General features: G+C 47.0%; 1 protein-coding gene across 2 annotated transcripts in view; it reads left to right on the forward strand.

The window, feature by feature from the left end:
- The window catches only part of LOC126537928 (solute carrier family 45 member 3-like), a 159846-nt gene that overhangs the window by 42449 nt on the left and 102246 nt on the right, over positions 1-15151 (forward strand). The gene's annotated exons all lie outside the window — the stretch shown is intronic.

Consider the following 15151-nt stretch of genomic DNA (forward strand, 5'->3'; position numbering starts at 1 on the left):
CTAGATCCCGTCCACCACCTGGGTATCCGCCTGGCCGCTGGCGCCTTTAGAACAAGCCCTGTCGAAAGTCTATACGTAGAGTCAGATGAGTGGTCACTCCATTTTCAGAGAACATACATCAGCTTCACCTATTTTCGCAAAGTGCGCTCTAATAAGGAACATCCGTGCTTCACAACAGTTAATGACTTGACGTGTGAAACACTTTTTCGTATTAGACCCTCTATGAGATTGCCTTTCTCACTGCCTGTAAGAGAACTTAGCAAAGAAATGGATGTCCCATTTCTCGAACATCGCCTAATGGCTCCAGCTAATCTATTACCGCCCTGGGAGTGGCAGGTGATAGACTGTGACATATCCTTTGTAGAGGTCACAAAGCACGCTCCTGACCTCGAAATCGCTATGCACTTCCGTGAACTTCAATTGAAGTACTCCTGTTGCGAACTCTACACAGACGCGTCAAAATCACATCTTGGCGTATCTTACGCTGCTGTTGGTCCCTCTTTTTCCGAATCTAACGTGTTAAACCCCCTAACAAGTATCTTCACTGTAGAAGCCTATACAGTACTGCATGTCTGCGGTCAAACATATAAAGAAACTTAAACTTGACAGAGCAACCATATTCACAGACTCGTTAAGCCTTGTAAAAGCACTCATTTCTCTGCAAAAGTACACAAATGCTGTCTTCAATGAACTTTACCCACTCTTATTCAACATCTATTTATCGCATAGACATGTAGTAATTTGCTGCGTTCCTGGCCATGGAGTAATCGAGGGAAATGTGCTTACCGGCGAGATCGCCAAATCAATAGCATCACGGGGTATTCGTTCTGCTGCTGTCCCTGCCATAGACATGAAGCTTTTCCTAAGAAACAAACTGCGAAGCCACCGGCAACGCTTGTGGGACGCAGAAACGAGTAATAAGCTTCACTTAATTAAGCCGAAGTTAGGTTTCTGGTATCCAACAACGAAAACACCAAGAGCAGATGTCCTATTCACTAGACTAGGAATAGGACACACATTTGGCATTCATAATTTTCTCTTGACCGGTAACGAGCCCCCAACCTGTGGTAGATGTGGCGACAGGCTGACTGTCCTTCATGTCTTGCTGGAGTGCCGGGAAGCGGAAAGAGACAGGAGGAAATATTTTCCTTTTGCATACCGCCATTGCATTCCCCTGCATCCGCTCATCTTTCTTAGGGAAGAACCGCTTTTTAAGACCAAAGCAGTCCTCGCTTTCTTGAAAGATGTTGTGCTACATGTTACAAGCCCATTCATGTCTTAGCGCATCCTCTTTCCAGAGGATATCGCTAGGATGGTTTTCTTTGTATAGCACATGCCTCTGGGCCCTTGGGTTTCAAGGGCTCTAGTGCACTAGACAATTTTAGCATTTCACGTATATTATATATTGCATCATTCTTTCTCAATGCAGTCTAATGTTCATAGTACACGTCAATAGTCATTCCCATAATTTTATTACACGTAGACTTTATGGAATTTACGTCAACTCTTTTAACCCCCTTTACAGCCACGGCACATTAAGATGACAGAACACATCAGTCCATTGCGAACTCATTAACACTAGCATGGCGCTCCTTGACCGCACCTGGCCCTTGCGCCATTAAACATCAAACATTCATTCATTCATTCATTCATTATCTGTTGTCTTTAAAAAAATACGGGGCTTTACGTGCCAAAACCCCGATCTGATTACGAGGCACGCCGTGGCGAGGGAGCCCGGAAGAACTCGGACCACGGGGGGTTCTTTAGCGTGCACCTGAATCTAAGTACAGGGGCCGCATATGGCCGTGAGTAATAAACACCGGGCGCCTCGGTTCCCTGATCCCCCGACCCTTTTTCTCGTTCTCGTTGTCGGGACGTTCTATCGAGCAGCCTTGAGGCCGTCGTCGCCGTGCGGTCTTCGCATTCCTTCACACGTGGTGTGCTTCGTCGTTTGCGCTGTCCCTGCCCCCGTGTACCGTATGAACGGCACTCGGAAGATTCACCGGCGACGGCATCACCAGGGACATCGGTCGCTGTAACGCTATCTTGCCACGGCAAGACGGCAATGTGTTGCGCCAGAGAAAGCTTTACGGTCCCCCGTCCCTCATGTTGCAACGACACGAACGATACACCGGGAACGCAAGGCTGATATCTGAAGAGGGTGCTGATCGCGCTGCCAGATATCTTCCGTTTCCGTGCCAGCTGTTTCGCCATTTGAGGCGCGGCGGTCTTGTTAAAGCCTGAAGATATCGTCGCCGCTGATATCGCCCTACGAGTGATGAAATTTCGGTGTTGAAGTCTATCATCATCATCATCATCATCAGCCTGGTTACGCCCACTGCAGGGCAAAGGCCTCTCCCATACTTCTCCAATTGCCCCGGTCATGTGCTAATTGTGGCCATGTTGACCCTCCAAACTTCCTAATCTCATCTGCCCACCTAACTTTCTGACGCCCCCTGCTACGCTTCCCTTCCCTCGGAATCCAGTCCGTAACCCTTAATGACCATCGGTTATCTTCCCTCCTCATTACATGTCCTGCCCATGCCCATTTCTTTTTCTTGATTTCAACTAAGATGTCATTAACGCGCGTTTGTTCCCTCACCCAATCTGCTCTTTTCTTATCCCTTAATGTTACACCTATCATTCTTCTTTCCATAGCCCGTTGCGTCGTCCTCAATTTAAGTAGAACCCTTTTCGTAAGCCTCCAGGTTTCTGCCCCGTACGTGAGTACTGGTAAGACACAGCTGTTATAAACTTTTCTCTTGAGGGATAATGGCAACCTGCTGTTCATGATCTCAGAATGCCTGCCAAACGCACCCCAGCCCATTCTTATTCTTCTGATTATTTCACTCTCATGATCCGGATCAGCAGTCACTACCTGTCCTAAGTAGATGTATTCCCTTACCACTTCCAGTGCCTCGCTACCTATCGTAAACTGCTGTTCCCTTCCGAGACTGTTAAACATTACTTTAGTTTTCTGCAGATTAATTTTTAGTCCCACCCTTCTGCTCTGCCTCTCCAGGTCAGTGAGCATGCATTGCAGTTGGTCCCCTGAGTTACTAAGCAAGGCAATATCATCAGCGAAGCGCAAGTTACTAAGGTATTCTCCATTTACTCTTATCCCCAATTCTTCCCAATCCAGGTCTCTGAATACCTCCTGTAAACATGCTGTGAATAGCATTGGAGAGATCGTATCTCCCTGCCTGACGCCTTTCTTTATAGGGATTTTGTTGCTTTCTTTATGGAGGACTACAGTGGCTGTGGAGCCGCTATAGATATCTTTCAGTATTTTTACGTACGGCTCGTCTACACCCTGATTCCGCAATGCCTCCATGACTGCTGAGGTTTCGACTGAATCAAACGCTTTCTCATAATCAATGAAAGCTACATATAGTGGTTGGTTATATTCCGCACATTTCTCTATCACCTGATTGATAGTGTGAATATGATCTATTGTTGAGTAGCCTTTACGGAATCCTGCCTGGTCCTTTGGTTGACGGAAGTCTAAGGTGTTCCTGATTCTATTTGCAATTACCTTAGTAAATACTTTGTAGGCAACGGACAGTAAGCTGATCGGTCTATAATTTTTCAAGTCTTTGGCGTCCCCTTTCTTATGGATTAGGATTATGTTAGCGTTCTTCCAAGATTCCGGTACGCTCGAGGTCATGAGGCATTGTGTATACAGGGTGGCCAGTTTTTCTAGAACAATCTGCCCACCGTCCTTCAACAAATCTGCTGTTACCTGATCCTCCCCAGCTGCCTTCCCTCTTTGCATAGCTCCCAAGGCTTTCCTTACTTCTTCCGGCGTTACTTGTGGGATTTCGAATTCCTCTAGACTATTCTCTCTGCTATTATCATCGTGGGTTCCACTCGTACTGTATAAATCTCTATAGAACTCCTCAGCCACCTGAACTATCTCATCCATATTAGTAATGATATTGCCGGCTTTGTCTCTTAACGCATACATCTGATTCTTGCCAATTCCTAGTTTCTTCTTCACTGTTTTTAGGCTTCCGCCGTTCCTGAGAGCATGTTCAATTCTATCCATATTATACCTCCTTATGTCAGCTGTCTTACGCTTGTTTATTAACTTCGAAAGTTTTGCCAGTTCTATTCTAGCTGTAGGGTTAGAGGCTTTCATACATTGGCGTTTCTTGATCAGATCTTTCGTCTCCTGCGATAGTTTACTGGTATCCTGCCTAACCGAGTTACCGCCGACTTCTATTGCACATTCCTTAATGATGCCCACAAGATTGTCGTTCATTGCTTCAACACTAATTTCCTCTTCCTGAGTTAAAGCCGAATACCTGTTCTGTAGCTTGATCTGGAAGTCCTCTATTTTCCCTCTTACCGCTAACTCTTTGATCGGCTTCTTATGTACCAGTTTCTTCCGTTCCCTCCTCAAGTCTAGGCTAATTCGAGTTCTTACCATCCTGTGGTCACTGCAGCGCACCTTACCAAGCACGTCCACATCTTGTATGATGCCAGGGTTAGCGCAGAGTATGAAGTCTATTTCATTTCTAGTCTCGCCGTTCGGGCTCCTCCACGTCCACTTTCGGCTATCCCGCTTGCGGAAGAAGGTATTCATTATCATTATCATTATCATTATCATTATCAGTTGAAGTCTATACGTTTCCGTTATTTCAGCAACTCTTTCTGAAGAACCCCTATATTGTCGACATCGTGGCACTTATTCGCCTCTTGGGCGTAGACATGGTGGGATTGTGACGCTATGGTACGTTTTTTTGGATTGCGAAAACCGGTGCACCCGCTTTCAAAACTGGATTCTGGAGTTTTACGTGCCTCAGCCACCATTTGATTATGAGGCACGCCGCAGTGAGGGACTCCGGATTAATTTTTTACCACTAGGGAATTATCAACGGGCCCCCGTTTGCAAGGAACACGGGCATTCTTGCATTTCGCCCCCATCTAAATGCGACCGCCGCGGCCGAGATTTGATCCCGAGACCTCGTGCTTAGCAGCGCAACACCATGGCCACTATAAGCCACCGCGGCGGTTTGCCTTCACAACTGTTGACAAACTTCCGTCGTGTGGGATGGCTTAAGATTTTAGAGCGTAAGGGCACACCGTAAAAATATTCGTAAGAAAAAAAAAAGCACGCGAAAAGTAGGGAAGCTTAAGTTATATAACGTCTCTACTTTCTTTTTCTCACTTTTTCTGCAGTTTCTCTGAAGTATTCCGGTGACGGCTTTTCCGTAATTAAAAAATATGAGTGAACGTAATTCCACAATCCACTCCCTCGTGGGAATAACTTTTACTCCCCTCTTGACGTGTTGCCCAGACGCTGCGGCGATGTGCGAGAATAAAAAGAGTGAAGCGCACCATTTTTATGCCCTTGGCAGCTTCGTCGCCTGATCAACGCTATTAGGACGACTCGCCGGAGTGAAGAGCACGCACAGATGATGAAACCTCAATCGTCCTTGTAAGTCTACTTACTTTTCGGTGAACGGAAGGAAGAAAAAAGACGATATCCTCCACGCTGACACATTTAAGTGTTCCATGTTGTTTGTATGTATAACAGTGGCGAGCAAACGTCTGGCGACCGATGCTCACGTGCATTTGGTTTTTCTTCGCAACCTGAGGCTGCCGTTTGAACTGCTGTACATCCTGTGTGCGCATTCGACCAATATCGTTCATTGAAGCGATTCCATGCTGCGGAGCTGCGCTAGAAGAAATTTTAATTTGTTGCCGATGCGGCGGGCTATTAAACTTATGTCGTTGTGACGGCAGTGAATCGATTGGTTCCCCACTGTGAGCCATGACCGCGTTCTGTGCTCGTTTAATCGACGCGAAAGGGTGTTATGGCTGACGTAGTACATTGCCTCCACACCTCCGCCTTCCGGGAAAAAAAAAAGTGCTTGCACTTGGAGTGCCTCTTCGCTATCTGCAGCCTGAGACGATGAGCCCCCTTCTTGTCCGGAGAGTGTGCTTGTTGAGCGCTTGCTGATAAAGGAGCCCAGCAACAGAAAGCAGTGCGGCTGCTCGGTCGCACTGATAACGCGGCGAGGCGCGTGCGCACTAAAGTCGGGCTAATCTGCAGCTACTACACACCCGAGAGTCGTCCTTGATCCGCAGTTGACAATCTCCGTCCGCGAAGTGCGCCGGTAATGCTGGAAGCTTCCCACACTTCCTTTTTTTTTAATAGCGTGAAAGGAATGAAGGACGCGAAAAGAAGTGCGTGGCACACGCGCTGACTGACAGCCGGCAAGAAAAAAAAAAAGAAAGGGAATATATTAGAAAAGGAGAAACCTGCGCGCGCATGCACTCAACCAGCGGTACCTTCGAGCAAATCTATGGTGGCGATCGAGCAAGGAAACGGAGGGAACTGATATGCCGTTATCAGACATTTTCCTGATGCAGAACGCGTCTACCATTTCGCCTTTGTGATGTGTGCTTCTTGCCGTATTCATCGTGCCATAGGCTTTCATGCAACACTTCGTACATAATTGCTAGAGGGAACTCTGGCGTTAGTGCCCGCGGGAGCTGCAGTGGGTGCGGCTCATCCAGCATGGGAATTGTGGGATGTTACGTTGATTTGCCTAAAGTTCATCCTTCTGGCTTCAACCGGCCTCGTTACTTTGTTGGCGCGTCGTTTTTAACAACGTACTACGTAAATAATAATTAAATACGCATTATTAAAATTGTCCGACCTCAGGATTCAAACACAGGACCTCTAGAACAGAGGGTCGATATTGAAATCCTTAGGCCGCGGACGCTTGCATCGACGAGCGACGTATAACGCCCTTGCGAATTGATCGCGGGCAAGCTAGTGCCTCGAGACGCTTGGCGCGTTCCGATTCGGCCACCTCGACAAACTGAACCATTGCAATTAGCAGCGATTGTGCGTGTACGCAGCGTCTTCTGCACTTAGCAAAGTATAGCTTGCTCTGAAATTTGCGACAGTAAAGGCATACGAAGCGTAATAAACGAATCCTCAAGAACGTTTGAATCCACAAGTACGAAGATCAGACAAATGTACTTCTCATCATTCCCATGGTGGCTCAACGATTGCAGCGCCAGAGTTCCCTCCAGTATGTTGTGGGAAACTCTATGCTTCGCACCTTGTGCGCCGTTTCAAAACCGAACGATAGCCTGCTGGCTCAACTGCTCATTTTGCCACATCTTTCTGTTCCAACCAGACGCATTTCGGGTTAACATCCCGGCATTCTATCTTCATTTCTTCCTCCTTGCCACAGCCTTCTAGAAGTGGTACATTGTAACTCTTTATAATATAGATAAAGCACTCGCTTTGATTTCCATCCATCCTGAATGGATGGAAATCATTCAGGGTGGATGATTTCTATCCATTCCACCGGGTAGCCCATAAATCGTGGCGCTTGTGACCCTTACGAAAATTTAGGGTGAAATCCAGCAGTTTCTCTAAAGAACATTTATTAGGAGCTTTTGAAAGTCAATGAGAAATCTTTAGGATGTTTAGCAGCATTCTTTGTCCGGAGTGTATCAGGAACTTTCTGTAGCTTCGCTTCTGAGCTCTTTCCACGGCACTGTTCCTATCTCGGCGTGAAATGATGGCAGACTGTCTAACTTGGAGATGTGCGAACTTTTTGTTCTTCCTTCTTATTCGAAAGTGTGCCCTGCGGAATAAAATCTTTGGTGCATGCAAGTTATACGTACTGTTGTAAAGCGCACAAGTTAGTCCCCTTCAGCGGTGACTTCAACTCAGACTGTAAGATAAATGGAGCCATTAAATGCGTATATAGGGGTGTAAATATATCTGTAACGTCGACTCTTGCACCATTTTCGGTGTAAGCGAGAAAACAAGGGTAGGAAAGGCAGGGAGGTCAACCAGAACAGCATCCGGTTTGCTACCCTACACTGGGGGGGAAGGGGAATAGAAAGAGGAAGAAAGGGAGAGAGGAAGCACTGAGTACGTGTGGGAGCGACACCATACACAAGGACACTATAAACGGTCTGTTAAGCCCGTGCACTTCAAGTACCGCACTAGTGCACGAATCGCTTTTCGAGCCAGTGACGGGTGTGGCCTCGGTCCGAGTATCTTTGACTCGGTGAAAGATCTCGAGTCCAGTCTGCGTAAAGTTGCCCGCAGAGAGAGGCCTTGGACATCGTAGCGAGGGCAGGTACACAATAGGTGCTCGATGGTCTCCTCGCACCCACAGGAGTCGCACATCGGGCTCTCGGCCATTCCCATACGGTAGGAGTATGCGTTCGTGAACGCCACTCCCAGCCACAAGCGACACAACAAGGTTGCTTCGCCGCGGGGAAGGCTAGAATGCAGTTGTAGCCGTAGCGTGGGGTCCAGTTTACGTAATCTGCAATTGAAGCCACTTGAAATCCAGAGATCTTGGGACTTCTTACGCGCAAGTTGGCGAAGTTCTCTGGCTGCGTCCGACCTCGCCAAAGGTGTTGGACGCGTCTTGGTATCTTCGTGGGCACACCGGGCAGCCTTGTCAGCTAGGTTGTTGCCGACGATGCCACAGTGGGCAGGAATCCACTGAAATATATTGTGGTGTCCACTTTCCAGAGCATGGTGGTGCAGTTCCCTGATTTCAGATGTCATTTGCTCGTAAGTTCTGTGACGTAATGCGGACTTGATGCTGTGAAGGGCTGCCTTAGAGTCACAAAATACGACCCATTTCTCTGTAGGCTCTTCGGTGATGTACATCATAGCGGCATGGAGAGCTGCAAGTTCTGCCGATGTAGATGTAGTCGTGTGCGGCAACTTGAATTTAACTGTAACGTTCTTGGCTGGAACGACGAATGCGGCAGTTGAGCTGGTAGGTGAGGTGGAACCATAGGTATATATATGTATGCGGTCATGATACGTCTGGTGCAGTAATATGAGCGTAAGTTGCTTCAGAGCCGGCGATGGATGATTGGACTTTTTTGTAATTCCAGGAATAGCAAAATTCACTTGAGGCTGTCGCAGGCACCACAGGGGAGAGGAAGGCTTCGCCGCCGGTGTAAATGATGCCGGTATGTACTCATGATGAGCGCTAATAACTCGTGAAAAGGTCGCTTGAGGTCTCTCGGCTGGTAGGGAGGCCAAATGATGGTCGGGGATCCTTGACAGATGGCGAATGTGCGCTCTGAGAGAGTCGACAGCTACATGTGTCTGGATTGTATGGTCTCCTGCGATGGCGATTGTCGCTGCTGTTGAGGTGCACCGAGGCAGCCCTAAACACGTGTAAGGTGTAAGGGTGTCAGTTATACAATGGTTTACGCCCTTATTCAGTTTTCAGGGCGTAACTTATCTGAGAAGCGCAGAGAGCGACGGTTGCAATGATTTACTACGATGATGAAGTTGAAACCACTAAGTCAAGGTGGAAAAAAAGAAAGTTGTTTTGCAGCTTATGTTGGTTCGGAAACTTTGACTTGGTCAGCGGCCACAACCTTTGCGTCATAATGTTACCTCACCAGATGAATTCTTGTCGAACCGATGTATAAATTATTTACCGCGCTCACCAGCATTAGACGTTTCCTCGCTCTCAAGAGCCCTTCTATATAGTGTACCACTGTTAACTAGAAACGCTGGTGTTTGAGGGAACAATGAAGTCGGGCAAATTGCCTTTCGGCAAGGGGGTGCCCACTGATAACTGATAGATGTTGCAAAGTGGCGTGAAATAACATACGAAACAGGAATACGTGCTTTGCAACTGCTGCCATAAGAATGCATACGTCAACGACACTGTCCGCTCATGAAACAATGCTCAGGAACCGTCATTCGCCCGTACAGAAATGTGGGATGAGGTGGCATAAAAGTTTTCTACGAAATTTCGCATCTGGGATATATATTCCGGCCTCCGAGTACCTTCGTGCTGCTCTTGCCTTCCTCGCGCCGACGATCGCCACCTTAAGTTCACTGTGGCGTGTCTTCAAAGCACGGTATAGACTGGATATTATAAATCCCCAAAAAGATTGTCGCGAGCTCTGCGTATACGTGAACCAAAAAAACACACTTTTGCTTTCACTTAGCGGGAAAGTAGCCGGAGAAGAAATATCTTACTCTAATTACTATTTCAAAGTCATCGGCTATAACACGAATTTCAAGCGTTACGTACCACGCACAGGCTCATGTAATGCTAATTCAACAGCGCACTGCCCTGTTGCTTCTGTTCGCCGTCTGCGTGTCTGGCGCTTTTTTGTCATTTTAATTGTAGCTCGTAAATTTCATATTAAACCGCCGCTGAAAGGCTGTTGAATTTTACCGCAGATGGTAGTCAAGGACTCCATTCAAGGGGATGGCTTTGGGTGAAAGGGGTACCTGTGGCATTCACGCGACGGCTGCACGTTCTGCAAGAATATCAGCGTCCGCCTGTACATACAACCGGCTCGGCGTTGGGATAAAAGCCGTAATGTGGGCCAGGGATGAACACAGAGCAGCGGAAGCATACGTGCTTCATAACTTTCTTTCTTCCGCGGCACTTTTGCCGGGTCATCGCTGCAGCGGGCGCCCTAAACGAGCGTGCAGGGATCTCGCAGCCGCTGTCATGGCGGGCTTTCCTTTTCTTTCTTTTTTTTTTGGACACTTGCTTTGCACTGTGCGTCAACGCGAGGTTTTGTGGAGTGTCGGTAACGCTACTTTCCTCTTGCGGTGCCATTGACTCGAAAATGGCGCGTGAAATTGGTGCTAGGGAGTACGTGACGCAAGAATCGGTGCGATTCCGTACCCTTCCACACGGGCTACCACCCAGGTTTCTTGAATCAAATCAGTGGTTTCCATTCTCGATCGTTCATTGTCGGAGATGAGGCAGCTTTTGCGAGGTTTTGCGTGACTAGCACTGGACGAGTCAGGTGCGCGCGGGCGACACAGTTCCTGGCACTCTGCTTATTAGCGCAAGATACTATGCCTAAGATACTTGGTACTGAGTCAGAAGTCAGGAAACATCTCTCAACAGTTATCCTATCCCTGAACATTAATGATCGGAAATACCACATCGTGCAGATTGCGATGAACGTGGATCGATTGCGGCAACACGTCATCATTGCGCGTTTCACTAGATTTTATCGCAATAGGGCTCTATTCGCCCACGTTTTTATGCATCGATGGCGCTGTGAAACCATCCACGGGAGAGTGACTTCAGTGAGCATAGAATTCTTAGATGAGTTAGAAACACCAAAACGTTACTAAATAAGATAACTGTTCCTTTCGCCTCTTTATTGTTATTCTTAGCTTTTCTTCCTGCTCGTGTTGTTATAGTCGGGTTCTTCTGAAATAGCGCGTACTCTTGTTTATGTGCGCTTTACTGTTTCTGCGGTGGCTCCTGTGCCCTGGAACGCGGGTGCTGTGCCTAGAATGTGGCACTCGACGGGAACCTCTTTTGCAACTGCCCATGGACATTTATATTTTGTCAACAATAATGCTGTGCGAAGGTTTATATTCTATTAGCATTTATACCTTTGTATGCTAATGTCCAACTTTTTTTAATTGATGCTTCCGTTATGAACATCATGAGCATAAATTACTTGAAAGAGGAGTGGCAGGAGTCACATATAGCGCCAACCTTTCCGTAAAAAAAAAAAATGTTAAAGAAAACGCATTGCGACAGGCGTGCAAAAATGCAGCAATGTGCGCTATCTTAAAGCAAGAAAGGCGCAGCTGCGCATCTGTTGCTGTGTTTCAAAGTGGGCTGCACCTCTGCGCGGCAGCCTTCTGGTAGCCTTGTTTACTATACTTCATTGGAGCGGTTGTTTCCCATCCCTCTTGCATTTAGAACAGCACACACCGCGGGCTCCCGTTACACAGAGCAACAGAGATAGATCGGCAGAACGAGGACGCGTAGCCCAAGCAACGTGTCCCTTTCTAAAAGGGCATGTCTACATACGTTAGTCACGTGACACAGCCGACAGGAAGCGCGATGAAGTCGTGCGCATCAAAGTGTTTATGAACCCATCCACGCTTCTGCACTTGTCGATGTCGTAATATGGCGTTTAGCGTGCTCTGGTATGAAAAATAAAAAACACTGAGAGCGATTGCGCAACGAAGACGTTTTAATGTGTATTAATGCGCTATCGGTAATCGTTTTCAGGGCAAATTAAAGTTTGATTTGGTTTGATTTGATACGCGCGTTGTTTAGTCGAGAGGACATCTTCATTAATAACGCGAGCTGGTAGAGGCTGCTAACTTATTAGACTAGAAAATTCGTATCCACCACAAACAAAAGTCGTCTCTAAGTGCCGTTCGGAAGTTTCATTCCCTTAATTTTTTTTTTAAATTTAGTTTCCACGCAGAAAACTCACTTCGGCGTGTGTGGCTCAAGCACTTTTGCTTATAGCTCAGCTATAAGCAAAAGTGCGTAAGCCAGGTTCTCTCTTCTTACCGTCTCTTCGCCTGATGGTCCTCATCGATCTGATAGCGAACGCTAAAGGAAATCTTTGTCCGTGATTTCGAGCGCCTCCTCAATGCTTCGCGGACCGTTTCGTTACCCGTTAAAACGGCGTGCGTCACGCAGCACGTCGTTTGACATTCGGCACCTTTCTTAAAGTATTGCTTCATTACTTTTTTCTAATATAGGGGTAGGCGACATCAGTGGGAGAAAATCCGCCGCTTTTTTCTCCGTTTGCGGAAAGGTTCCTCAAGAGCCTTTTAGCACACAAGATCAGCTCGTGCATGAGTCGTGAAGACGGCATCTGTTCTGACTTCGATAGAAAAAAAAAATTCTGGAACAGTGGTTTATCTAGAGGCTTACTCCAACAACCGTCGGCTACGATAAGCGCAGAAAAATGTGTGTTTAAGAGCATTGCAGATCTGGAGGAAAAAGAAAGGAAACATCGTTATAGACGCGCGTGTGAGAACCGGTGGCCTATGAACTTGAAGCAGGGACGTTGTTTGAAATGTCATAGAGCGATATGGCACGCAAGAAATTCAGAGCTAAAGCAAAGGGCAGACAGTCATGAAAACAACTCGCATGAATACCGAGGACACATTCGCGGCCTTAAGTGCTTTTACACTAAGGGTTGATGAGAAAACAAGAGAGAACAAGAGTAGATTTGAGTATAAATGACTCAACTGGTTCATAACTCACCGTAAAAAAAGGGGGGGGGGGGGGGAGAGGCAACGCAGAAAACCTCGGGCACTTAGATTTAGGTATACGATAAACAACTCCAGGCGGTAAGAAATTATTCGGAAATCATCCAGTATGGCGTCTCTCATAGAGCCTCTGTTGCTTTGGTACGTTAGCCCTCCAGAGAGCAACCACTCGTTTTGAGAGCATTGCAGATCTGGCGGGAACCCAAAAAAAAAAAAAAAGAAACATCGTTATAGACGCGTCTATGGGAGCCGGTGGCATGTAAATTCACTTGCGTACACGAGTACTGCGGTCACGACTAGTACTCGTAGTTGAAATTTGCGGCCACGTGTGACACCTCGCTAGGAACTAGGTTGCACGTGCCGCTGATGGAACGTCATGTACGGCCTCGGTATGAGTTCTCTACAGGGCGATGCCCAGCTGGATGCGGTCGATGAGTTCCTTCTCCTTTCTCACTTAAAGGTCAACCGCAACGAACTTTTCGATCACCTATGCATAGATGGGGAAAGCGTAGATAAACAACAGCCTCCGTCCAAGATTTTTTTGTTTTACTTTTATGCTGAGTTGACGTCTGCCAAAAGGTTCGCAAAAGCACACGTTGCTGATTTTGAAACTGAGGCTAAAAAACGCAAAAAAAAAAAAAAATACCGCCATTACCGTTCCCTCACATTACTCCGATCGCGCTACTCCTCGGCATGACCTCCAAGTCTAGGCACCGCCTACGCTCGCAGTGTTTCCTAATATATATACATATATATATATATATATATATATATATATATATATAACTAGAACTAAGGCGCTGTCTACAGGAGCTGCAATGCAAGGTGATTGAGACTTCATGGGAGGGACGGTATCCTAGTGATGAGTAGAGGAATGGATTTGCCTAAGATTTGTCCTTGTGGCTAGAAACGCCTTTGTCACTTTGCAAATTGATCGTTGTTTTCAACGAAACATTGGTTTACGTGTGCAGCGCTTCGCAATAATTCTGCATGTTCGCAGATTCCTATTGTCTTCTTTGTTGTCGAAAAATAGGACGGCGTGAAAATTTAGGTGGAGAGAGGCAGATTAAGCCTATAGTTGACAAAGCCGCAAGTGCGCCTGAATTCACAGTCACGAAGATCGGACTAATCTATCTATTATACCGCGATACCCGTGGTAGCGATACCCAGTAACGAATTACACTGGGAGTACCTGCCGTACTGCTCGCGGTAACTCAAGTTCCCCGGCCTTCGCCTATACGAAAACGACTGGCGAAGCAAAGAACACCGCATGTTCTCGAGTGAACCGACACTGAAGCCTGCGGTAAAAAAAAAAAAAAAAAAAAAGAAAAAAAAAATAGAGAAGTGTGCGCCTGGGGTCGTCAACCGTTTCTCAACTACTTTATCCCCCGATGAGTCCCGTTTCACGCCGTTCGTGACCTTTTCATAATACCAAGTCGCTCGAGCGTTCATTTTTTCCTGCAGTGCGTCATTACTTCTGATTAAAGCTGGATCCAGTCCTAGGGCATGTATTCAGAATGTATTTAACGCTACGTTGCTCTTTTGAACGCTATTCGAAGGATCCGAATAACACGAGTATTGCAGTGCTACTTCTCTTGAAGCCTCGCTGCTACACTGATTTCTTGTTCATGCCCAAGGTGCACTTCTATTTACACATTTTTTTTTTATCTTTGCGGAATGTCTTGCGTCGCTCTGTCGTCGAAGAACACGGAAATAACTTGTCGACGTGCCTTCGCTCTCTTCGCGGCCGCAAAGTGCGTCACCACAAAATCGTCTTCATTTCCTCGAACAAAGTGCGAGTATGCTATATAGCCTCTTGTTTCGACTGGCATTTTCTCTTCACTACAGCCCGTCGCATAAATTGTCCACGTATTGCCACTGTGATAGGTTCGCCTCAGAGACTCGCTGCTACCAACTTCAGCTTAGAGCACCGTCGCATATTGTTAGAGGAACACTAGAGAGAAAAACGAGTTGAACCGTAGAGGTAAGTGCTCCAACCTAGCCGCCCACCCCCCCACCCCTCTTCGCCCCGGCGACCGCTTCACAGCAGTAATATGAACGCATCTCGAAGGCTACGCGTTTGTGGGCTGTACCGGAAATGAGTGCAGTAGCCGGAAGCAC

The sequence above is a fragment of the Dermacentor andersoni genome, chromosome 4 (assembly GCF_023375885.2).
Source record: "Dermacentor andersoni chromosome 4, qqDerAnde1_hic_scaffold, whole genome shotgun sequence".
NCBI classification, from domain to species: Eukaryota; Metazoa; Arthropoda; class Arachnida; order Ixodida; family Ixodidae; genus Dermacentor; species Dermacentor andersoni.